Source organism: Sciurus vulgaris (assembly GCF_902686455.1).
Source record: "Sciurus vulgaris genome assembly, contig: HiC_scaffold_570_arrow_ctg1, whole genome shotgun sequence".
NCBI lineage: Eukaryota > Metazoa > Chordata > Mammalia > Rodentia > Sciuridae > Sciurus > Sciurus vulgaris.
In genome coordinates this window covers 2002932-2027715 of record NW_027632454.1, presented here as the reverse complement: position 1 = coordinate 2027715, position 24784 = coordinate 2002932, and positions in this window count along the sequence as shown.

Sequence of the window (24784 nt, the reverse complement as noted above, 5' to 3'; positions counted from 1 at the left end):
CTGGGTTCTCTCTGATGAGGTTTTCAATGGGGTCCAGGTAGGCTCTGCTAGCTTGCCTCCAACCATCAGGGTACAAGAGCTTAAAGCTTCTTTGAACCTGGTTCCATTTCCATAAAGAGGGAGAGACACTTCTGACCTCCCTTGCCAGACAAGCAGGGGCTGGGGTTCTTGTCAGTGCTGGTGTGGGGAATTTTTTTTCTTTTGCAGTACTGGGGGTGGGACGCAGAGCCCTGCACCTGCTGGGCAAGCCATCTTCCACTGTGGGGTAGGGTCAAAATGCGTGTGTGTGGATCCTGAGGTGTCTGGCACAAGACTACGTGATGTGGGACCTGGTGGGACCCAAGAACTCTGGGCAGATCAGGGCTGCAGGCTGGCACCCTGGTCAACCTAAGGGCTGAAGACAGGCATTAAGATGGAGGGTGGGGGACAGGGAGGCTGAGGCTGAACTGTCTGTGGGCATTGGAACCTGGCCATGTATGCGTTTTCTACAAAGAAGGATTGGTTGTGGGTTCTGTGTTTCTAAGGAGACCAAGTCTGGCTTTGATACCATCTTCATCATCATCATAAGCATCATCATCATCATTATTTTATTTTTTAACCATCACTCCTATGGCTGTGTTGGCAAATTTTAACAACTGACTCTCTGGGCAGGGGGAGACCTTTTTACCAATTCCTATGGTATAGATATTCCTACCAGGGCTGATTTCAAGCAGCCAAGGCAACATCACCAATCACTGAGCTGGTTCAAACCATTTAGAGTCTGCTCTGTGCGGACTTCAGAGATACCATGGTCGGGAGCTCAGACTGCAGAGGTGGGACAGAAGGATTCATGATCTTTATTATGCTGTATTCAACCTCAGGCTTTCATGAGATAATGGCCCCACAGAGAAGTTGGTTTGCCAGAGTCCTGGGAATTTAACTGTTTTACCAGGAGGGATTGAGCTGGCTCCACAATGTCTGTTTAGAGCAAATCTGGCCAAGGGACCCTGAGCTGGGGGTTTGAGCAGAGCCAAGGAACTGAGCAGGCTAGGTGAATAGTGAGGTTTTTCAAAGCCTTGCTCTCCACAGAGGCCACACCATGCTCGGGCATGGTTATAGCAGCATTGCTTGCTGTCTGGTGGGAAGAGGTGCTGCCCTTGCCTTGGTTCCAACCCCACAAGATCCTCCTGTGTGCTTCTCACACCTGTGTCTCAGGTCTTGATTGACAGCTTCCTTTGGTTCCCACACCCGCCCCCTAGAATCCAGTCTAAACTGGTCTGGAATTTGCAGCTCCTCCACATCCTCCACATTTGTCTTTCAGCAGTTCTTGGCCTTGACTTAAAACTGAGATCATCAGGAGGTTTCTAAAAATGCTGAGGCCTGGGCCTCACCTCAGATCCCAGAATTGGAATTCAAGCTTTTATGTGCAGTGGACACCAGGCAGTCTACAGGCTCACTGGTGACACTGACATGCAGCCAAGCAAGAAACTTGACTCTCAGACATTCATTAACTGAAGTTTACCCAACCATCATGCAATGACCAGGCTCCACCCACGTGCTAGGTCCCTGGTTCACCCCAGGTGTTAGAGAAGCAGAGTGAAGAAGTTTTGCTCGATTCTTGAGGGGCTCCTCATGAAGACATGGGTCTCTGGACACAGCAATCTTGGTGGATGACTCCCCCACACCAATTGTAAAAGTGGCCCCCATCCTTCTCCCTGGATGTGTGTCCCTTTGCATGTGACTCTCCAGAGCCCCCCATCAAGAAGTTGGGTCAGCCTCTAGACCTGGTCTGGCTTCCTGACCTGCTTTGGCCAATAGAACCTGGCATAAGTGACGTGGAAGGAGCTTAGCCAGCTGCACAGTGTGAGGACACAGTCCCCTTGGACTGTCCTCACTTGCCACACTAGCTGTAAGTTCAGGAGTCCCCTAAGTGACTCTCAGTTGAGACCAGCTGGCCACAATTCAGGGGCTTCCATGATCAACTTGGGCTTAATCATTGTCTAGAACAGCTCACAAAACTCAGAACAGCAGGACACAGTAAGTCTTCATTCTCAGGGTTTTCAGATCTGCAGGGTCAACCAAACTTAGGTCAAAAGTATTCAGAAAAGATGTGTCTGGTCTGATTATGTGCTGGCACTTCCCCCGTCCCTGCATTCTAATTCCCTAAACAATACAATACAGAGACTTGGCACATTGCATTTACATCAAATCAGGTATTTTAAGTAACCTAGAGAAGACTTACAGTAAGCGGGAAAATGTGCGCAAGTTATATGCAAACCCTAAGCCTTTTCATATAAAGGACCTGAGGATCCACAGGTTTTGGTATTCTTGTATCCTTGGGGGGGGGGTGTTGTCCTGGGACCAATCCCCAAAAGTTACCAAGGACCATCTGTGCTTATCATAGGATTACATCAAGGACACAAAGTAGAACCAGCCAGGGGACAGGACACAGAGGGTGAGGGTTGAGTTTGACCCAAATATGGGGTTTCTGGTCATTCTTCCCATGAAATTCTGGGTGCCATTACTTCCTCCCTGTTACAAAGTGTGACTGTCTAGTCACACTGTCCAGCACTCAAGACCACTGCCACCCAGGGAAGTCCAGAGTTTCTGTTGGGCTCCATCACAAGCTGCAGGGGGCTGACCTGGGTTGTCCAGTTCCTCCAGCCATCAGAACTGATGCGGTGTGTCCACATAAATAACATCATTATAAATAACATCATTGGGCTGTACAGGGCCCAAATTTTCCATGAGGCAGTACACTGCAGGGACCGAGGGATCACCTCCTAGTGGCCAAGAGCAGAGGCCAGTTATATCTTCAGCAATGGTACTTGTTCACCCACAGATGTCCTGTGACCTCTGGTCCTGACTTCAAGGGCCCTTGCCATGTCCACTCTTGCCCTCTCAGAAGCTCATCAGGACCCCAAGTCTCCTTGAGCAGGAGACACGACATGGAGGGAGCTGTCTGGTGACAGCTCCAACTGCCAACATAGTGAACAGACTGCCTGGCACCCCTGAGTCCCCAGGGAACAACACCTGCATAGTCCATCATGTGAGGCTGGGTTGCCAGAGAAATACAGGTTGTCCAGATGAAACTGAATTTCAGATGAACAAATAAATTTTAGTATAAATTATTGCATGGGATATATTTATACTAAAACCTACTTCTTACTGTAGTATATATATACAATGAAATATTACTCAGCCATAAAGAATAATAAAATTATGGCATTTGCAGGCAAATGGATGAAATTGGAAAATATTATGCTAAGTGAGATAAGTCAGTCTCAAAAAACCAAAGGACAAATGATCTCCCTGATAAGTCGATGATGACACATGAGGGGTGGGAGGGGGCAAGAATGGAGAAAGGAGGGACTGTATAGAGTGGAAAGAAGGGTGGGAGGGGTAGGGGGAAGGAAAAAGTAACAGAATAAATCAAACACTATTACCCTATGTAAATGTATGGTTACACAAATGGTATGCCTCTACTTCATGTACAGAAAAACAACATGTATCCCATTTGTTTACAATAAAAATAAATTTAAAAAACCCAATAAAACTACTTCTTATTTATTTGAAATGAAAATGTACCTGGCATCGAGTGTTTTCATTTGCTGATCTGACAATTCCCTCAGGTGAGCATAGCCCCGCAAGCTTGATCCTACCTGTCCAACTCAGAATCACAAGCAAATAAAACCACTGCTATTTTAGATGATGAAGTGTTGGGGTGGCTTGTTCTATGACAATAAACAATGGATAGATCATTAGTCTCAATCAGTGTTCTCAAACCTTACCCCATGTCACCTGAAGGGCCTATTAAATTTGCAGTTCAGAAAAAAGAAAATCAACTTTTCTTTGGAGGTGCTGAAGATGGAACACAGGGTTCCCTACATTCCAGACAAGTGCTTTACCACTGAGCTGCACTCCCAGCTAGGAAAAAAAACACTTAACTATCAAGCTTAACTTAACTGAGCTGCTTTTATATAAAATCATGTGCATTTCCTTTAGTTAGATCTTAGGAATTTTTATTTAGGGAATCTTCATTTTTCATGATGTTAGTAATTTACATTAGGTCTTGTTCTTGCTGATAAAATACAGTTAAAATGACACAGTGGGCTGGGGCATAGCTCCATGACAAAATGCCTGCCTAGCCTGTGGAGGGTCCAGGGTCCCATAAACAGCACTGGAAAAAAAATTCTAGGGGTGCTGATGTCCACCCGTAGAATTTCTGACTCAGTGGCTCTGGGGTGGAGACCAGGAACTCTTTTTCTAACAAGGTCTCAGGTGACACCAATGCTGCTGGTCTCAGAGCCACACTCTGAGAACAACTGTTGTAAATGAACAAAGGGCATCCTGTTTCCATGGCCAGTGATTGGGTCCCAGACATTCAAGTGACTCCATTCTGACCAATGGGTGCTGAGGAGGAGGTGGCCCAGGTGCTTCTAGGAAAGGTCTTCAGACTCTTCCTTTGGAGGTCCTTAGGTCTGGATTGAGTGACCCGAGCAACCCCAGCCTTTCAGAAATGCTGGGCAGGGAAAGTGGGGCTGGGTATGCAGGGGACCAGCTGAGGTCAGTCAACTCCTGACCTTTCCTCCTCACTTCCTGCTTTGTGAGATAGCAAAGCCCCTGACTGATAAAGTCAAATCGGTTCAGTCTTTACTGTGGTCAAAAGCCCCCAAACAGATGGATCTGCCAATCAGCTAGAGCCCAAAGACAGCCCTAGTGCCTGCCGCTTGAGCTTCTCACCCAGTGCTAGTGGCAATGTTGGGGTACAGTTGTTGGGATGCAGAGTAGAAGCAAGTGATGATCTTTTTCTGAGTTTCAAAGTCAGAATAATGAGCCTCAGGGACCATTTGACAACCAATATTGGGAGTAACCAAGCCCAGTTCCAGGCGCAGCGGAACTGCAAACAGGCCGCCAGAGGGCTAAGTCTTTCCTGGTCAAGGGTGCCCTTGAGCCACGGGGAGACTTGAGGAGAGAATGGTGGACAGGGGACCCTCTTTCTCTCCTAAGCTCCCCTGGGGCAGGGTTAGGAGGCAGGGAGGGGGTGGCAGGCTGCTTCCCAAGGATTTTCCTGTGGAGATACTACTCGACAGTCTCCCAGGAGACTTAGAAGGGATCTCTATTCCTGAACATGGCTTAAGAAGACAAATAAAACCTGGTTATTGGATTAACATCTCCAGGGCAGGGAAGGAGCCCACTTTTCTTTCTTTCAGTGCTACCCAAGCAGGACAGTCAAATCTTCAAAGAGCTTGGCTGCTCTCCAGACCTTGCCTTGGGTGGTTCAGATTTTTTGTTCCTTTTGGACATGGTCTAAAAATAAAAATAAGGTCCCAAGTCCTCATACAAGGCCATTAAGATTCCACACGATGATGGGAATCATTTTTCAGACAAATATAGGTCCCAGAACAAAGCCAGGGAGGGCAGGCAGGTAGGGTGGGAGCAGGTGCCAGTGACCCACTCAGAGTCCCAGCTGGAACCTTAGGGTGCCCGTCTCTAAGGATGGATGGCCAGATGGGAAGAAATAATTTGGGTGAAAAGAAATAATTTCTGTGAAAGCCTGGCTTTAGAGTGGCACTTGGTATGAGATCTTTTTTTTTTTTAAATTGGTCGAACCAAAACTGACATAAAATCTATGGTCCCATAGTCAGTGGCATTCAGCATGCACCAGCCCTGTGCCCCTGTCACTTCCACCCAGTTCCAAACACTTTCCTTGCCTGAAGACAAACCTCAATTCCTCGCTCCCTGCTCCCCCAGCAACCAGCATTCCACTTCCTGTCTCTCTGCATTGCCCAGTCTGGGTGTTTCTTTGGTGTAGATGGAATCACAGGTGTGGCCTCTGTGTTTGGCCTCTTTCACTGGGCATGTGTCAGAGCCTCACCCCCATGGTGGAACATTCCACCATGGGCTTACTATATTGGGCTCATCCATGTCTCCTTGGTGAACATGGGCCTGGTGACTGGTGCTGCTGTGAACAAGCATGTACACATATTTGTTTTGAGTGTGCTTAATTTTTGGGGGGGTACCCAGGATTGAACCCAGGGGCACTTGACTTCTGAGCTACACCCCCAACCCTAATTTGTATTTTATGTAGAGACAGGGTCTCACTGAGTTGCTCAGCAAGTCTGTGCACACATGCATGTTCGCCCCTGTGCTAGGACACACATGTAAACACACACCTGAGATTCCAAAGATGGGGCCGTGGGGAAACTTCTAGGCCCTCATCAGCATAGAGCAGGCAAAGGGGCTGGAGTAAATGGAGACCCTTGTCTTCCCCATCGCACAGGCTTGCACACTTAGTAAAAGCAGAATTTTGCCTCCTGACAATGGTCAGAGAAGAGGTAATACAAAGCAGACATTAAGAGTATTTTCAAAGACTAATGATCTGGGTCTTATGATTATATTAAGCAGAAAGGCAGAGAGCAGATATGCTGCCTTACAGTACATTCACCATCTGGTTAAAACTGCAAGCACAGCCAAAGAACACAGAGGAAATGCACCATGGCATTACAGACAGAATTTTCCTTCCTTGTGATTTTTTATTTTGCAAATTTTCTATACCAAAGTGTTAGGAGGATTAAATGAGCTAATGTAGTCAGAAGATTTAGAACAGACCCTGCTGCCTGGTAGATGCTGCTTAGGTATGTGCTCTTGTTATAATGATGTCTGCCTATGATCTGAAATATTTTAAAGAAAAATACTTCTTTCTTTCTGACTTTCTTCACACTGTTTCTGAGAGAGCAGGGAGTGTTCTACAGGACCTGGAAGGACAGGGGCTGGTCCCGTGGACTCTTGGGTAGCCCTTCCTGGGCAGTGAGATCCCCATCCAATCTGAACATCCTGCAAAGAGGACCTTGACATGTCCCCAGGGGACGTTGCTCTGAGAGGCACTGCTGCATCTGGAGGTCCAGGCAGATAGGTATTCTGTTTCCAGTCATTCATGGAGCTCTACCTGGTGAAGGTACCCACATTCAGATTTCTTCCCTCCATACCCAGGACCCTGGAAGGAGGAGGAGCATCAGCAGGAACCCAGAGGGGTGGATTTTCCCCCAGCCTCCCACCCCCTTTCAGGTACTGAGCAGGGGGTACCCTGATGTCCCAGATGCCTTACCTGTGCAACTTTGCCACAGGGTGCGCTCCAGGCACAAGTAGGTTCTTCAGTGTGCAGCCTGGAAAACAGAAAGAAAAATGTTTTCTAGGGGTTGCAGGGTTTCATGTGGGAGGGCCCTGGGTCACTCTTAACATGGACTGAGGAGGGGCTCGAAGAGCAGGTTTGGAATTGTTTCTCTGCCTGGGCCCAAGGCAGGCCCTGAGGGTGCAGAGGCCTGGCTGGTCCTGCAGAGGGTGTTTGCCCTGCCCTTTGGAGCAAAAGGCCTGAGGGGTCTCAGAGCTGGGAAGCAGGAGGCAGATCTTGGGGTGTCCCCAGTCAGCCTCACAGCCGCAGCCTGGGGGCTCCCTGAGAGCAGACAGCGAGGACGGGAGGGCAGAGCAGCCACTTGTGGGAGCTGCAAGGCATGGGAGCTGGAAGGCGAGGGCCCCCCGTGTCTGCTCAGAGTTGAGGCCTGCCGGCTGGGCTTTGTGCGCCTCCTGTCCCCGCCATGCAGCCTGCAGAGCGTGCCTGGGCACGGATGTGAGCGAAGGTGGCTCGGTGCTGGGCCACACCTGATTACACAGACTGCCTCCAAGACCCCTGGGGATGCTCAAGGCCTTATAAGGCCAAACTGGATCTCATTCCCTCTATCAGACACCTAGCTCGCGCCTGAGCTTGTGGACAGGGGTGCGCACGCAAGGGTGTACACAGAGATGCTTACACAGGTACAGACATGCAGACGTCCCTGAATGCACGCACACAGATGCATGCGTAACAACGCATCCTGGAGCACCAGGACATGTGCACACACTGCTCTACAGATGAGCAGCGGCGAGACAGCACCCTCCGAAATTCACGGAACGACTACGTAGTGGTTCAAGCCGAGCAACCGGCTCCAGGTTACCTGCAGTCACCTCCACCAGGCTGTGAGTGGCAGAAACCCAGCACTTGGCCCCATGACAGTCAGGGCCCCTTGAGTCAACTGCTCCTAACTGGAGCTGACTGTGCTTTGCTGGCAGCTTAGCAAAGGCAGGGGAGCCGACCCTGGGAGAGAGGCAGCCTCCTGAGGCTGGCAGGATTGAGCTGGGAATTCTGGCAGAGTTGGAGAACCTCCAGGCAATCCCCAGGGAGGCAGCAGAGAGGGAAGGAAGGTGATGATCCTATGTGTCACCATGTCCCTGGTGCACCCGCTCCTGCTGGCTCTGCTCTGTGACCTTTCAACCTTGAGAGGCCCCTACAGATCTTGTTTTCTTCTGTGTGTAGTGGGGCCCCACCAGGTCCCTGGGAGGCTGCTGTGCCAATGGGCTTCTCTGGATTTGGAGACCAGCTTTCCCTGCTGCTGGTGAAGTGCTCACCAACCTGGCTCCCTGGAAATTTCAGACTTCACTCCCCTCTGCTCTCCAGCCCCTGGTTGTATCCCTCTCCTGGCTTTGTGCGTGCAGTGGTCTCAGTGTGTCCCCTGGGTCCATAGAAACTTGATCCTCAATGAAGCAGCATTGAGACTGTGGCCTTGAGGTGGTGGTGAGGCCAGGAGGGCTCTGCCTGCAAGCATGGCCTCTACCTTCCCTCCTCACATAATGTCTCCCTGGCCCTCCTGCTTTCTGTCATGAGATGATGGCAGCAAGATTTGCTGGAAGTGGGTCTCTTGACCTTGTGCTTCTGAGCCTCCAGAACTGTAACAAATAAATCTTTTTTTTTAATTATTTACCCAGTCTCAGGCATTCTATTATATTACAGTAGCACAAAGGGACTAAGTCTCTCTCTCTCTCTCTCTCTCTCTCTCTCTCTCTCTCTCTCTCTCTCTCTCTCCTTCCTTTCCTCCCTCCAAAGTCCTTCTCTGTTTGCCATCAGAAACTCATAACACTCCCATTACACCCCTCAAGACATAGCTGTCATCAATCCAGACAGTTTTTCCCTGTCCTGTGACCCTTCTTCTCTTTATGCTGCCCATCCTGGGCGGGCCTTTGGGTAAGAGGGAGTAAGGAGAGTCTTTCTCTGTATGGTCTTGTGCCCAGGAGTTGGAAGAGCATTGAACAGTTGAGTTTCCCATGGACAACCTGCAGGAAGCTTTAGATCTGGGAACTAACTCATGGAGCTGGGGTCCTAGGAAGGAGGAGAGGGGAGGGAAGGAAGCAGAGGAACAAAGAAAGAGCAAACATGTTGCACGGGGAAAGGGAAGTAGGCCCAGTAAGGGATCCCGAGGATGTGGATCACAGAGGGCAGCTGCTGATGAAAGATGAAGGGGCTGGCACTGTCCTCCAGGCCCTAAGGTGAATGCTGGTGGTCAGCAGTCAGACTCTTCCTTGAGGGTCTGCACCAAGGAGAATGAGAAGCCAAATGCAGACCAAGAGATGAGCCCTTGACCTGGGCCTGGGTTCAAATCTTCACTTATGTGGCCTCCGGAAGAGCCTCAGGATCAGGGGCTCCCCAGGAGTCCTCTGTCCTAGGATGGAGAGGAGGGTACCAACAGGGGCACTGTGACAATCACAGAGACTGGAGTGAGTGGGGAGCGCCAACCCTAGGGGACAGCCCAGTTTCTGGTGTGTCCACTCTGGGCAGTCACATGGTGGACTTGTGGGCCCATTGAGTGGCTAGACCCATCCTGCAGCCCCCCAACCCTCCTCTCTGCCTCCCCTTGGTGATGGGGAGGAAGCCTGAGTACCAGATGTCATGCTTGCTCTCGGGCTGCCTCCAGAGGGCCCAAACCTTTGCTAAGTCCCAAAGCCAAGTCCACACAACAAGAAGAGCAGAGTCACGGTTCCAACCCAAGTTTGAGTCCCAACCCGCTCTCTGACCCAATGGCCAGGTCAGCCATGTGGTTGTCAGGGGACGTGGTGCCTTCCCTGTGCTGGACTTGGTCTTAGGAGCTTGCTCTGTGCAACTCCTCCAGTTCTTATGCAACAGGGACCTGGTTCCTGGTCATATAACTGCTTTTTAGAACAGGCCACCCTGCTGTCCATCTGGTGAAGCCAGGAGGGCCTTGTGGGCACTGGTTGCAAGTCCCCCACCCCACTCTGCTCCTGTGGGCAGGGTCCTCCAGCCAAACCACCCTCCTCTTCAAGAGCACAGCAGGCAGTTCCTGCTAACCCCTGAGTCGTGGGCCTCAACTTCCTGGTTGTCTGCAGAATTTTTCAAACAAGCCAATCACATCCTCCAGTGGGAATCTGAAGCATACTTTCCCTTCGGATGCTACAAAGCCTGCCTCCTGTGGCATCTGTTTATGCTGTCACCAAGTGCCCCCCATGGGGCCCTGCATGGCTGGCAGTGTCACCCCACCCCAGGGTGGGAACACGAGTGACTGACAACTTGCTCACGGTCTTCTCTGCCTGTTGTCAGCTGTCATGTGTTCTGCCATCTGTGACCTTAGGATGAGACCCTTCCCTTGCCAGCAGGGAAGAGGAAGTGCTCAAAGTAGACATGTTGGGTTTTGTGGAAGATCCCTGAATGGGTCTTGGTGGATGCCCAGGCAGGATGATGACTCTGAGATGGGCAGGGCTGGACAGTTGTTTCTGGAATCTTGGCTTGAGTGAGGGGCAGTGCATCCTGGAGAAGGGGCCTTGGGGACTGGGGACTGTGGGAGTGGGGCTGATGGAGAGCCAGGGACTTTTCCTTGACTGGTTCTGCAGAGAGCTTAAGAGAACACCTGTTAGTGGTAAATGCTGCATGGCCGCTTTGGGTTTTTGCAGGAATACTTGCCCCTCTCTCCCTTTGGCCCTCAGAGTCAAGAGTTATCCCCATTTTCCAGATTAGGAAGTGGAGGCTGAGAGGCCAGTTCTCTACCCACAGACACAAGATGAAGGAGTCGGTTTTGAACCCACAGCTGTCTGGTTGCAAATGTGTCACAGCCGAGTCCTGGGCATGTCACAGCAGGTGTCAGGGTACAGTGCTATGGGGCAGGGGCTGGTCCAGGAGCTTAGCCAGCCCATTCCTGAGATGTGCTGGTGACTCCACATCCTTTTTTCCCAAGATTGGAGAGAGATTGTAGGGAGAAGTCCTCATCAGAGGCCCTCAGTGAGCCTCTCCCTGAGCAGCTGGTGTGCTCTGATGGGCATCAGGTCTGAGGCCCTGTGCCCCTGGAGGCCTGCTGGCTCCTTTTCAGGGATGGTAATTGTTAAAGTGACATTTTCAACCAAGAGGGCTGATGGGCTATCCAGACAGACCACAACCTGCCTGTATTACTGCCACCACTGCTCAGTTCCCAGGGCATGCGGAGGTGATGGAGGCTGGAATTAGGCTTCCCTTGCTGCTGTTGGACAAGCGTGGCCTGAAGAAGAGCTGATGTCACGGCACCACTGAGGGAGCTTTGTGTTTTCATAGTTTTCAGTTCATATTTTGCTATGTTTTCCAGTGTTGGAGAGGTTCCACATGTCATCAATATTTCTGACATATTTGTAGGTATCAGAGATGGTTGGGCTGGCATCAGAGCCCAGGTGTGACTGGGGAGCAGCTGGAGGCATCCTCAGCATGGTTGGCGATGCCCTGACCCTTCCTTCATCCTGCTAGAGAGGTTGTCTAGTGCCAGACTTGAGGTCTTGGTGGGGAAAAACCGAAGCACCTGTTGGTCTACTCTCATTTTTCTTTTCTTTTTTTTTTTTTTAACCTGTTCTCTTTCCCATTTCTAAAGTAAAATCCAGTGAGAATATTAATATGCTTATAGTTGAAAGAATTGAATGGTAACAAGAAATTACAGTCTTGGCCCTTCAAAAAAGGCAATCTGTCTTGTTCCCTCCTCAGATTACCCAAAAATTCAGGCTGAATTCTGAAGGCAAACTTGAACAGACGGTGTCCATGGCAACCACCATGCAGCCACTGACCTGGCGTCTTCATGTCACCTACAAGAAGGTGCCTCCAGATCCCAAGCCCTGTGATGCTGCAGTTGTGGGTGCCCCTGTGCAGATGCTCCTGGAGTGATATAGAAATAACAAATAAAGGCCTTTATTTTTATGACTGAGAATATTGCCTGTTACCTCTTGGGTCGATGTGTTTCTATCTGCTGCTGCTGATTTCCTCCCACAGTCTTTCCCTTAAGAACTTAGTCTTGGGCTAGAGTGGAGCTCAGCAGGGCAGCTCCCACTAGGTCCACTCCTTACCCCAGAAGAGAAAACTCACATAATGGGCAAGATCCTCTCTTTCTTCCTGCAGTTTTTTTTAACAAGATCTAAAGTACTTCAATAGAGTGGGCTACAGTGTTGCAGACAAAAGATGGACTGCAAATGGTCGTAGCACTGGGACCAGTGACCACACCTGGGGTCCCAGCCATTCAAGGCTGTGGCAGGAGGACTGCCTGAGACCCCCTCCCAACCCCCCCCACAAAGTAGTGAGACCTTGTCTCCAAAAAGAGAAAAAGAATGAAGGTCATTTCCATCACCTTTAGGAGCAAGAGCCTAGGCCTATTCCCCAAATCAGGAACCCCAGGAGTCAGGCAGTGGTAACTGCCAGCACCATGTTTGTTCTATTCATTACCTCATGACAGCTTGCTTTCATTTATGGCCACCCAGCTCCAACCCAGGTCATCTCTGCCTCCCCCACTTGCTGCTGAGTGCCTGTGAGTGGATTCAGTTGTGGCAATGGCACCCAGGACTGCCGAGCCTTGGCATGCACCTAACACCAGGACACCCCTTTTCCAGAGGCCTCCCCTGGGAGGCAGACCTGACAGTGATGGGCAACAGGCTCAGGCAGATGTAGCCCCAGGGCATGGGGACACCTTAGCTCAGGGGAGAGCCCAAGTCTGTGTCCAGCCCTGGGGCGGGTGTGGCCTGTGGTAAGGACCTGAGCTGGCACACGGCCCATGTTGGCAGTCTTGGAGGCTGGAGTTGTATCCAACTCTGCTGCCAGCATCTGGGAGTGCTTGCCAGGCCCCACCCCTGGGCACCCCAGGCTTCTGCCTGCTCACAGAGCAGAGCCTGGAAGGTGAGTGTTCAGCAGCCTCCTTGGCCTTCTTACAATGCACAAGCAGGCCCTGTGCTCCACAGGGCAGGCCCTCTTCCCTCTTGCCAGCATGCCCTCCTGGCTGTCCCAGACTCCCCTTCCCCCTCAGGTGCCATTGTTAGGGTGTCCAGCCCTCCAGCAGGATCCACACTCACCCTTCTCCATTTCAGGGTGGTCCAGGCTATTTTTACTCCTCACTCTCTCATGACCTTTAGTTAGCCTGTTTAGATTCAGGGGAAGGCATTCTGCTGTTTTTATAAGGGTTGCATTTGATTTGTGGATTTTTTTGGGAGGTGTCCAACTTTGCCACCAAGACACATTTCTCTTTGCACCTATTCATGTCCACTTTGGGGTCCTGAAGATATCCCTAGTTTTCATTGCCTTGGGCTCAGGTTGCTTGTTCCACTGATGCTGCATCTGTCCCTGCCCTGAAGGGCAATCTCTTCCTGGAGCCAGGCTGCTGATCTGTGCCTCTTCAACCTGCCACTTCTCTGGGCCCTTGGCATGGAGAATTTTCTGTGCTGGACTAGATCACAGCCTTTGCTCCAGGAGGTGCAGAAGGGAGCCTGGAAGCCTGCAGAGTGACAATCCCTGCACCCTTCACTAAGGCTGCTTGCTGCCCCTCAGGCAGACAGAGACAAGACCACCCACCTGGTGGTCATGCAGAGCAGTGTCCACCGTAAACTGACTTCACATGGCTGCCAAGAGGCTTCTGGGACCCTGTCCACATTGCCTGGTCCTGAGGGATATGAGAGGAACAGTTGGGGCTTCCCAGGAGGGGGAAGGAGCCAGGACAGCAGCAGGGGCATCAGGGTTGGATAGGGTAGGGTGGGTTGTAGTGTCCTGAGGGACAGCAGGGCAAGAAAACCTTGGTGTTTGGTTCTCAACCCTGTGATGTGTTCACTTTCCAGTTGTGTCCCATGACCCAACCTGGAGTTGGGTGGGCCTTGGGAGAATGTCCCTGCCTTGGAAATTAGGTCCTGTGCTGCCCTGGAAGCAGATGTACACAGGAGGATATAGTGAAAGGGGCTGATTGCAGCTGTAGAGAAAACTGACCTTTGTCCTGGTATGTGTGCACATGTGTGAGCCTCTGGTGGCACAGCAAAGCACAGCATCCCTGAGAGGGCCCAAAGATCCTCACTGTGGTCCATTCAATTCAGCTGCCAGGGTCCCCAGAAGCCTCTACAGGCCCGTGGGAAAGGACAGCCAGCCCTGCCCTAGAGGGCCCTGTGCAGAACCCCAAGTGTGGAGGTGCATGTCTGTGGGTGTGGGCCCTATGGTGCAGTACCACCTCACCTGCACCTGTGGAGACAGACTTGGGATTGAGGACCTGAGTTGCCAGCCCTGGGTGAGGGACTTACTCTGCAGGTGTGCCTTCCAAGTTCCAGGCTGCCTGTGGAGCAGGGAGGAAGGACACACCACGCCAGCACACCTTCCAGGCCTCTAGGCTGCATGCTGAGTGCAGAACCTCTGCTTGCCTGGCAGACTGTGCTCCTTCTCCCACACTCAGTCTGCATTCTGTGTTTTCAGTGGTCTGCATGAGTGAGAAAACTACAACAGTCCCTCAAGGTCCTATGTCAACCTCATCTCCAGAAGTCTACAGGGCTGGAGTCTAGAAACAGGAGGTGTGGGAGAATCTGCATTCTCTTGCAGGGCAGCTGCCTCAAAGCCATGCTCTGGGACAGGTAGACAGCTGCCTCTCAGGGTGGAAAGCAGCACCCACTAGCCAGAAACTTCTGTGCGATTCTAGGTCTAGTGTGCCCTGCTTCCTCAGGATGCTACTGCTTCCCAGCCCACACCCTCACAGGGCTTGCTCTGCAAGGCAAAGCTCTTGCTGGTACTGTGATCCAGCTCCAGAGGAATGAGGTTCTGGTCCCAAAGATCAGGGGAACCCACAGATGAAGGAGGGCAGACACAGCCCTCCAGTTACCTGGGGGGCCTGACCCCTGTGCTCCTCTTCCTCTGAACTGCCAGGCAATCCCATCTGCTCCTTGATGTTCTTAGGTCACCTGGAGCCTGGGAGCCTCCCATGGTAATGGCCCTGTCCTTTGTATTTCTATTGTCACATCAAACCCTGGACTGTTGGCAGCTTCAACTGGGATAGGTGTTTGACAATTTTGTCTGACCAGCATCCTTGCACATCACTGAGTAGGTGTCTGCACCCTCCACCTGAGAGGCCACCAAACCTCACACAGCATCCTTGTACATCAATGAGCAGGCACCTACGCCTTTCTGCCTGATCAGACTAGAGTACTACCACACCTTACACAGCATCCTCGCACATCACTGGACACAGGGAAACTAAAATGAAAACCTCAGTTTGAACTTTATTACCAGTCTGTGTCCCCCAGTGAAACCTGAAGTCCACAGAACCCTGAGGCTGCTTCCTGCAGGGCTCTGCCAGGCAGACAACCCAGCACATGGTCTCCCACTGGGGTCTGGGGGCAGGTGCAGCTACAGGGTGGGCAGAGGAGCCAGAGGGGAGGGGCACTGCAAGCAGCCATGTTTGGCACAGAGCCCTGCTCAGCAGGGCTGGGCAGGGCTGCTGGTGTTGCAGACTCCTCCTGGGCCAGATTCAGCCTATTTTGCACCCCAGGGGCTGGGTTTCCTGGTGTTGAGTCCTCACGGGGTCAGACGAGGGAGGCACAGGGAAAGCAGGGCTTACAATCATTCTCCACAATGTAAAGCTTCAATGGTCCTGCTTGCCCATGGGATCAGAGAACAGGACACTGGCCTAGGACCCACCATGGTCAGGGACACTCCCTCCCTCTAGAAATGGGTGAGGCCACCAGCATGGGAGCCTTGTGCTGTTGATCAGGCCAGTAGGAGCTCTTTGTTCTCCAGTTTCAGCAGGCCAGTCTCATTCAGACTGACTGTGCAGGGCCCACTGCCCACAAGGACCAAAGCCATCTTGTGTTCTGAGATGGCATTTCTGGGGCTGGAGGCATCAGGCAGCATGTGCTGCAGGGAGCTGACCCTGACTTCCTGGCAGGGGTCCAGGAGCAGGCCTGCAGCCACACTGAAGTCAGCCCCTCTCTGCTCACTCCTCCCAGGGGTCTGGGTCTGCAGAGGAATGGGGCCCAGAGGGGAGAGGCTCTTCCCAGGTGCTGTTGGCATCCGGGGGTGGACCCCAGGGGTCAAGCCACAGCTTCTGTTCAGCTGGGCAAATCATCTCTCTGGCAGCAGCACGAAGAAGACAGCCTTCAGGAAGCAGCCAAAACTACAGAGTGCGGCCACCAGTCAGTGTGCATGCAGGCCACGGTCCATGTTGACCACGCACCTAAGGACGTCAGTCTGTGAGGGAAGAGAGGACTGTCAGAGCAAAGTCCAGCCCCACAGGCCCAGAGCACATGAGCCACACAGTCAGCACAAGGCTGCCTGAGGAGGGGACAGAACTGGATTACAGGCACCTAAGCATCGGGACAGTAGAAGGGAGGGCTCACGGTGGAGGAGAGAGGTCACCTTCACCAGGACTCCCAAATGCCCCCTGCTTGCTGGCCATCACAAAGGAGCCTCAACAGCCATCCCACAGGGCCACTGAACAGCTTTGGACACTTACTCGGAGTGGGAGCAGAGGATTGGCTTTCCAGAAGTCAAGGAACCCTGGACTTGAGGCCTTTCAGGAGAGATGGGTTCATGCCTACTCCTTAACCCCGCTTCCTGGACTGGCATCGGTGCTGCCCAGCATACTCTCTGCTGGGCTCCTGGGCACCAGGGCCTGCCAGGGTCTGCAGGAAAGAGGCAGAAGGTCAGCAGCCTCAGGACTCTGCTGGGAATACACCCTCCCCAAGCAGTCCAGTATCCAGATGGGACCACAGGCCCAGCAGCTGAGAGACTGAGCCCCACCACCCACTCTACAGGTGCAGCCCACCTTCATGCCCAGGCCCAGCAGCACCCACAGTGTGCCCAGGCCCTGGAGGCCAGTGGATCATGAAGACAGCAGAGGGTCTGCCTCTGATAACCACCCCCAAGGCCATGAGCCTTCCTCCAGTGGGTGAGGCTGGGCTCCAAGAGGAGAGGGTGCTCTGGTCAGTATTTAAGGAGCCAGAGTCCTGCCTCTCCCAAGACCAGAGGCCTGCTCTGCTGGCCACCTTCTAGGGTTCACAGGTCTTTAGCTGGGGCAGGGCATTATGGGGAGGGTCAGAAAACAAGCCAGTGTAGGATTCAGACAGCAGGAGCCAGCTGGGTGCTGCCCCAGTGCCATCCACTCTCCCTTGTCCTGCCTCAGTGCCCTGGCTCCCAGCACCCCAAGCCACACCCACAGCACTACACCCAGGAGCTCAACCATCCACCACTCCTCCTCAGTCTGCCAGGGTCCTGTGCATGAACTCCCCCAGGCAGTTGACCAAGTCAATGCACCATGGTGGGCTGGGCCTGACGCACACAGTTCATGGCCAGTCCTGCAGCTATTGCATACAGGGATACCACCTTGCTCACGTGATGCCTGCCGAGAGAGTTACTGGTCAGGCACTGGCAGTGGGAGATGCCCAGGTGGTTCCCAGGAGCCAGGTACCTTCTACAGGCCCTCACCCCAGTGGCTCTCGGCCAGCTGATGGCCTGGTGGAACCCTGCCATATCTCCTGTGGGTTAGTCCCACCCACCGTAGGGCAGACAAGGTGCCCAGCACAAGGACATAGGAGGCCCCAGGGAGTCACCTCGGTACAGGACCCAACAGACCTGGGGCTGCATGAAGGGACAGAAAGGGCTCCCTGGGCACACCTGTCCCTCTAACCCATCATCCATTCATGAAGGAGCCAAGGCCCACAGAAAGAACCTTTCCCAGACAACTGATTGACTGAGTGGCAAAACAGTTGGGGCCACTTCAGGGGAGACAGACCATGGCCCTGGACAAATGTTCCTGAGCCCTGGGCCAGCCGCTCTCCTGAGCACACCAAGTTAATTCACAAATCGAAGAAGAGCCCTCTCGAGACTCATGCACAGTCTGGGACAGGGGCCAACCAGAGCAGCTCTCCAACAGCCATCAGGCCCTGGTCTCCACACCAGCACTGAGAGAAACACATGAACAGTGGATGTCTCAGAAGAGCCAGTGGAAGGAGCCAGATGCACAGCACATGCACTGAGCAAGATCACATGTGCAGCATCCAGAAGAGTGCCTGCATCCAGAGTAGGTCAGTGGCTTGGCAGGGTGGACCAAGCTGGGGTCACACCAGTGTACCAAACACCATCAAACTACCACTTCAGGTAGATGAAGCTGCTCTACTCATCTCACCGCCACACGAAGAAACAGCCCTGAGCTCAGACTATGTACTGTTCAAAACCCTTCCCTGTCCAGCCACACCCAAGCTTCAAGCCTGGCTAGCTGGCTCCATAGGCCAGCTGCCAAGGGGCCAGCATGCCCGCTGGGCCCTGGCCCTCCACAGCTGAGCTCCCACCCCAGGGCTCTGCTCAAGGACAGCAGGGCAAGAGGACCTCCTGACCATGCCCAATCACAATCCCAGACTAGAGACCTGGGCCTCCAGCAGACACCAGTGGAGGGTGAAGGGGAGGATGTCCCATGGGGCCCAACATGGGGACCTGAGGTCATTCTGCAGAGGACTGCACACTCTGTGGATGGCCACACTGGCATAACTGAGATGCAGACATTTACAGGAGTACTGCACAGGGCTGAATGTAACCATATGAATTGGGATATTGCCTCCTGTACATCCACACAGTCCACAATGTCCAATTCCAGACCATGCCTGTGTCCCCTGACCCACTGGTCACTGCTAACCTACTTTTCCACCTGGAGTGCAGGGTATTACTGTCCAACATGCCTCACTTAGCAGGGTGCCTGGCATGGTGCCCAGGGTCCTTCCACCCTGGTGCAGGGCACTGGTCACTCTTGTCCATGGCTGAACAGTGCTCCATGTCTGTCTGCCAACAGAGGAATCTCTCGGCCAGGATGAAGAAGGCCGCTGCCCATTTCCAGGTCTCTTGGGCCTCTGCCTAGAGCTGCCAGGTAATATAGAAGCTCCATGTTTAACCCTGGGGACCTGCCAGGTTGTCTGCTAAGAGGCCACATGTCTGGCCAGGTTCTGGTACTCACACAGCTGCCATGCTTGCAGTTGTGGGACTAACCATCCTGGAATGAGGAGGTGCAGCTCATCCTTGCCTAAAACCTGGTGGTGCTGGACAGCAGTTTGTCCTGCTGGCCTGCATGTGTGCAGATGGGGTGGAACCCAGGATCTGGAGAGCTGAGCAAGTTCTACCTGAGTCGCACCCCAGCCTGCTGGTCGCCATTTGGACATCATCCTTGGAGAAACAGATCCTGTGCTGACCTTTATTTCATATGCATACACATTTGCACACAGTCACTAAGGACCAGGCCACCTCCACAGCCCTTGCCACTCGGCCTCGCCCAGGCTGGCCGGGAACCTGTAGTCCTCCTGCTTCTGCCTCCAAGTGGCGGGGATGGAGTGGGAGGCATGCCCACCACACCTGGCTCCTCTGCCAGCCTTCATGTGGGACATCTTGTTAGTAAAGTTTTCTTAGAGTCCCTCCTGTACTTCTGTCTTCTCATCTTTCTATGGTAAAATATATTGCTTTTATAATCAGGAGAAATAAAACCACTGCTGACTTTTGATCAGAAGTGGAAATGAGCCTGATAGCACATTTATTTTCTGTAGAGTGCCACATGTGGCTAAAACAACTCTTCAATGTGCAATTCACTTCTAGAGTAAAATATCTGTTAAATGAGGGAGAACTTTTGATAAGTTTTTATATTTTTTGAGATATTCACATTTCTGTTAATTAAATTCATCATAATTTGCACTGTTGACGTTTTAAAAATCAAAGCCACTCATGGTCTATGATTGCAACAAGAGTTGAGCATTGTGTCTAGTGATGAAAATGTGTTCTTGATAAGCAAAACAGATCCTGGTTTTAGAAAATGTGAAAATATAATAGCTTTTGTATAAAGGTTTTCTTTTACTATAGTGAAAGTCAAGGATTTTTTCCCTTGCTCTTATGGAGAACTAAAAAGAATTGTCTCCCTCTATGAGTAATTTTTTTTATTATCATAGCAATAATTCACTATTATTATTAGGGGGTAAATATGCCTTGTATAGGAAAACACATGATTTCTTCTTGGGAGTTCCCTTTATAAATTTAGCATTTTCTTTCACTTGAGAAAGTTCATATATTTCAGATTATTTCATCTTGTGCTTTTTTGAGTGCTGGGGTCCAACCCTAGCAGGAGTCCATGGGTTCCACACTGGTAAACGGGGCGTGGGGAGACAGCGTCGGCGATGGATGGAGAATGAAAGACACAGACTCTAGTTCTCACAGACTGTGTCTAGTTCTGTGTTCTGGTGCAATCAATCCCACTTTTTTCTGGGGAAGGCTGGGTTTATATAGATTTTTCTTCAGGCTATAATGACAGGCTTGTGGTTAATGAAATTAAAGAAGATTCCAAAATATAGGCAGAAATTGTTTTTACTGAAAGATTATGAGAAAACAGTAATCTTACACATTATCCTTACCTAATCACAATTATTTTAAGAATATTTAACTAAGTCAATGAGCTAATACAATGTTCATTTCTTTAATATCTAAACTCTATATGACCTAAGACTATTCTTATTACTTTTGCGGTAAAGCGATAGACAAATAATCTCATGTGACCATCTCTACTAGATATGGTTAATATCTAAATTGCTGAGTTAAGTGCTAGGAGGGCAGCGGTTGCAGTGGTTCTCGTGGCCAAGTTTTTTACTGAATAGATTACATTGTCTTATGTAGCTCTTTTTTCCCAGAACAGGGCATTGTGCACCAATGTTTATTACAGGGGTGACCTATTCTTTGTAGGATGGAAGGAATGTTGTGAAACCTTATTTTTTTACCTTACCACCACACATAAACAAAACCATCATTAGGATTTAACCAGCCTGTTGGAGACAAAGGCAGATCTATATCTATTTTCTCCAGAGGCTTTCAGGGACTCATTGTATGGTTGCAAAATTGTTTTTAATTATGTTAATGGTAAAGACCCATTATCTTTCAGATTGTAGGTAATATTTCATGGAATTTTTGTTGTATTCCCCTCGTCCCCTTAGCAATCTGTTCAGACTGAAATGAGTAATATATTATCAGAAAAACACAGCAGAAAAAATACCATGCCCCAGAGCAAAACATCCGGCAATTCCCTTTAGGATGAGCCTTTGCAATTATCCTCCAGAGGATCTTTGTCAAGCACTGGATGGAATTCCAGATCCTCCCGTATTTGAGTTTTTGTGCAATGTAATATTTTATTGATCTGTCTTTGTACATTTTCATTTCATAATGTCTGTCCCCCACCTACCTGTCTAAATGAGCTAGAGCAAATTTTGAATTTGTTGGTGAAAAAGTAGTTTTATATGTTTCCTCACGGGTTTGTATAAGTTTTACATTTTAATCTTCTATTTTGCTAAATTACTCTGAAAGGCAGGATTCCCTTATTAATCCTGCCTTAGTGTATCAATATTTTTCTGTGGTTTAAGAAGAACAGATCAAACTATTTTTGTTTATTTTGATGAACAAGTTATATTCCTTCTCTTTTAGAGGAAGAATTATATTGTGTTATTAACTACTCTTTCCTTCAGTCAGATTTCCTTAAATCAGTCTGATATACACAGGGCTACAACTTGGAGGTTGTTCTGAGCTACTGTTGTCAATGGCTGTTGTACATACTGTTATGTGTAAGGGCGTAAATATATTTAAAATGTTTGCAAAATTCATTCTGTACAATTGCATATCAAGGTTGTTCTTCTGTGATATATGGGATATTATGTTTTAAAGACCATCTTGGAATACAATTAGAGAACTTAGTATTTTCATGTACTAAGACTTACTTTAAGTTTAATATTTTACCTTTGCAAAAACTTTAATTAAAAATGTTATTAAAAAGTAAAAAAAAAAAAAGAAAAGGAAATGAGCAGGGGTGAATGCAAAGCCCTCAGGGAAGCACAAGGACCAGCTGCAGTGGCCTCTGCTTACCAGGGCCATGGCTGTACTGTCATGGGGGCCAGGAGCCTGGGAGCTGCATCTCAGGGTGGCTACAGCAGAGGAAGCATGGGTGGTAACCTTTCAGCAGGGTGGAGCCTGGCAGGCTGCACTCCTGGCAGGAAAGCCAGCTGGAGGGCCAGTGTGCAAGATCAGTGTGGACACACCACAGGCAGAGAGGCCAGGAGGGTCCAAGCCATCAGGCCAAGAGCCCAGCACCCATGACCACTGGGAGGGGCTGGTGTGAAGTGTGATAGGCCTGAAGGGTGTTCTGAGAGCCAGCCCCTATGGGAGGGACAGACAATACCCTCACTCTCCTAGGATCAGAGAGGTCAAGAAACAGCTGCAGGTCACATAGTCCACATGTGTTGCTGCCTGCAGCAACAGTTCTGCAGGAATTTATTGGAGGTGGGCTGGGAATGAACTAGTATTATCTTTTTCTGGGCTGCTTTTTTGCTTGCTTGCTTGCTTGTTTATAGAGGAAGAGAGGAGAGGAAGAGAGACTTGCTTAGGAGAGGCTACGCTTTCAGAGAGGTTACACTTTCAGAGAGGCTACTTCTTAGAGGTCTGCTGCTTTTTAGAGGTGTGTCACTTCTTGCTTCTTAGAGGTGCGTCCAGAGGTGTGTTCTAGATATGCATGTTAGTGGTGTGTACTATGTCCTATCAGAGGTTCTTCCTATAGGTGCGTTCTTAGTCCCAGCTGAAGAGAATGTCTTATATACACTAAAGCAGCCAATCAGTTTAGGATTAAATAGCAGAATGGAGCATGCACCACGGTAGCAATTAAGAAAGAATGAAGAAGACGTGTTGAGCATGAGCACTGAGGAGACGTCAACTAAGCAGGCAAAAGGTCATGAGAGATCTCGCCATGTTAACACTAATTATGTGCCACCTCTTGGCCCCACGCCAGTCGCCATCTTAGCGCTCTCTACATCTACCCCTTTTTAGTTTTAAAATGTGAAGAAAATTTTAATGGATGCCTGATGGCTATCACTACATCTGGATCAACTGTGCCTGTCTTAGGCATACACATGTCTTACTGACATTCTTACCCATCATCAGATAGCCAAGAAGCTTGATATTATCATCTTGGCTCCTGTCTTAGGTTGATATGTCAGCCACATGAGACTTTTCTGTCTCTGACTACAAACCATCCATTTGAGACAACCAAAGACACATTGGACCAAGGACACTAACACAAGGGCCTGAGGCAATGGGTGGAGTGGGAGCAGCTGACCTAGGTTCCCCCTGTACCCTAGGAGGCAGGAGACCACTGGGGAGAAAGGCAGTGCTTAGGGACCCCCGCTTCACCTCACCTTTGCTCCAGGACCTCCCAGAACTACCCTCTGGCTGCTGCTCTCCAGCTCAGACTGGTCCTGCTCTGCCCCAGCCCCGTCCTGTGCCTACATCCACCACCACGCAGGGCCCCAGCCCAATCCCAGCTCATGGCAGACACCAGCAGGCCAAGCCTGCTTTCATGAGGGCAAGGCTGAGGGTCAGTGGCCAGGACCTAGGGAGTCAAGGTGGTCAGGGAACCAGGGACCCAGGCTCAGGGGTCCCTGCCCAGCCTGCTGTTGGTGTCCACATTGAGGCCATGAGAAGCAGAGGCTGGGAGGGCTCTATGGTGCCTGCAATTGGTCCAGGGCCTGTGCCTTCTGGAGGACCTGCTGGACTTCAGCGGGTACACAGGCTGATCTTGAGCTGAATTTCCATGTGAAAGTTAATCACCCCAGTGTCACTGAGACCTAGGGGTGTGACTTTCTTCCTGATTTGCCCTGAGCTGGCTGAAAATTGAGGAATCTGTTAGAATTGTGGTTCTCAGAGTCTTCACCACAATGAAGTCCTAAGCTGGGTCCCATGGCACTCTCACTAGTAGAGCCCTGCTGTTCTGGAGGAGGTAGAGGCTCCCGGGCCTCTGGAATGAGAGGGCCCTGTGCTCCTCTGGACTCTGCTGTGTGATAGAGGCAGCAAATCAGCCTGGGGCTCAGGACCAGACCTGTTCCAGGCTGCACAGTTTGGATTGGAATATGTGCACAGATTGCCGGTTGCACAACATAATCTGGAATACTCCATAGGCTGAGCATTTCCGAGCCCTGACATGATGCTATATTGAGTTTCAGATTTTAGAAGCTCCACTTGTATTTATAACACCTCCAGTCTTGGAGAGATTTTGAAGTTCTTGTTTAAAAACACTGTTTTACAACCAGTCTCAGGGATATTTCCACTGCAGCCTCCCAGGCTGCTGGACACAGGCACCACTGCTGTGCCCAAGTGTGGCATTCTAGATTGAGCAGATGAGGGCATGTGACCCTAAAGAGTGTTTGAGTCAGCTTTGCTTCACTGTGACCAGAAGACCTGAGGGCAGCTGAGAGGAGGCAAAGTCTGTGGGGCTCAAGTCCCTGAGGTCTCAGTCCACAGAGGGCCTTCCCCTTTGCTCTGGGCCCAAGTTGTGGCAGCATGTCATAGGGAAGGTTTCCATGGAGGGAGCTCATGGTGGGGTCAGGAAGCAGACAAGGGCAGGGAGCACAGGGAAGATGTACCCCCCGGGCAACCACGCCCATCTGCTCACTGTCCTCATAGCACTGGTGGAGTGATGAGGGGCTAGTTGTCCACGAGATGTACTGATGAGGGGCCAGCTATCAGTCCAAACCATAGCAATGGGATTCTGGGTGGTAGAGATGATGCTGAACAGTGTCATCAGCCCCTTTGAACTGCAGCCTGTGCCAGAGGATCAGAAAGTCAGTCTTGTAACTGGCATTGGAGAGCAGCAGAGTGGGGTCTTGTGTCAGTACAGGTTGGCATGCATGT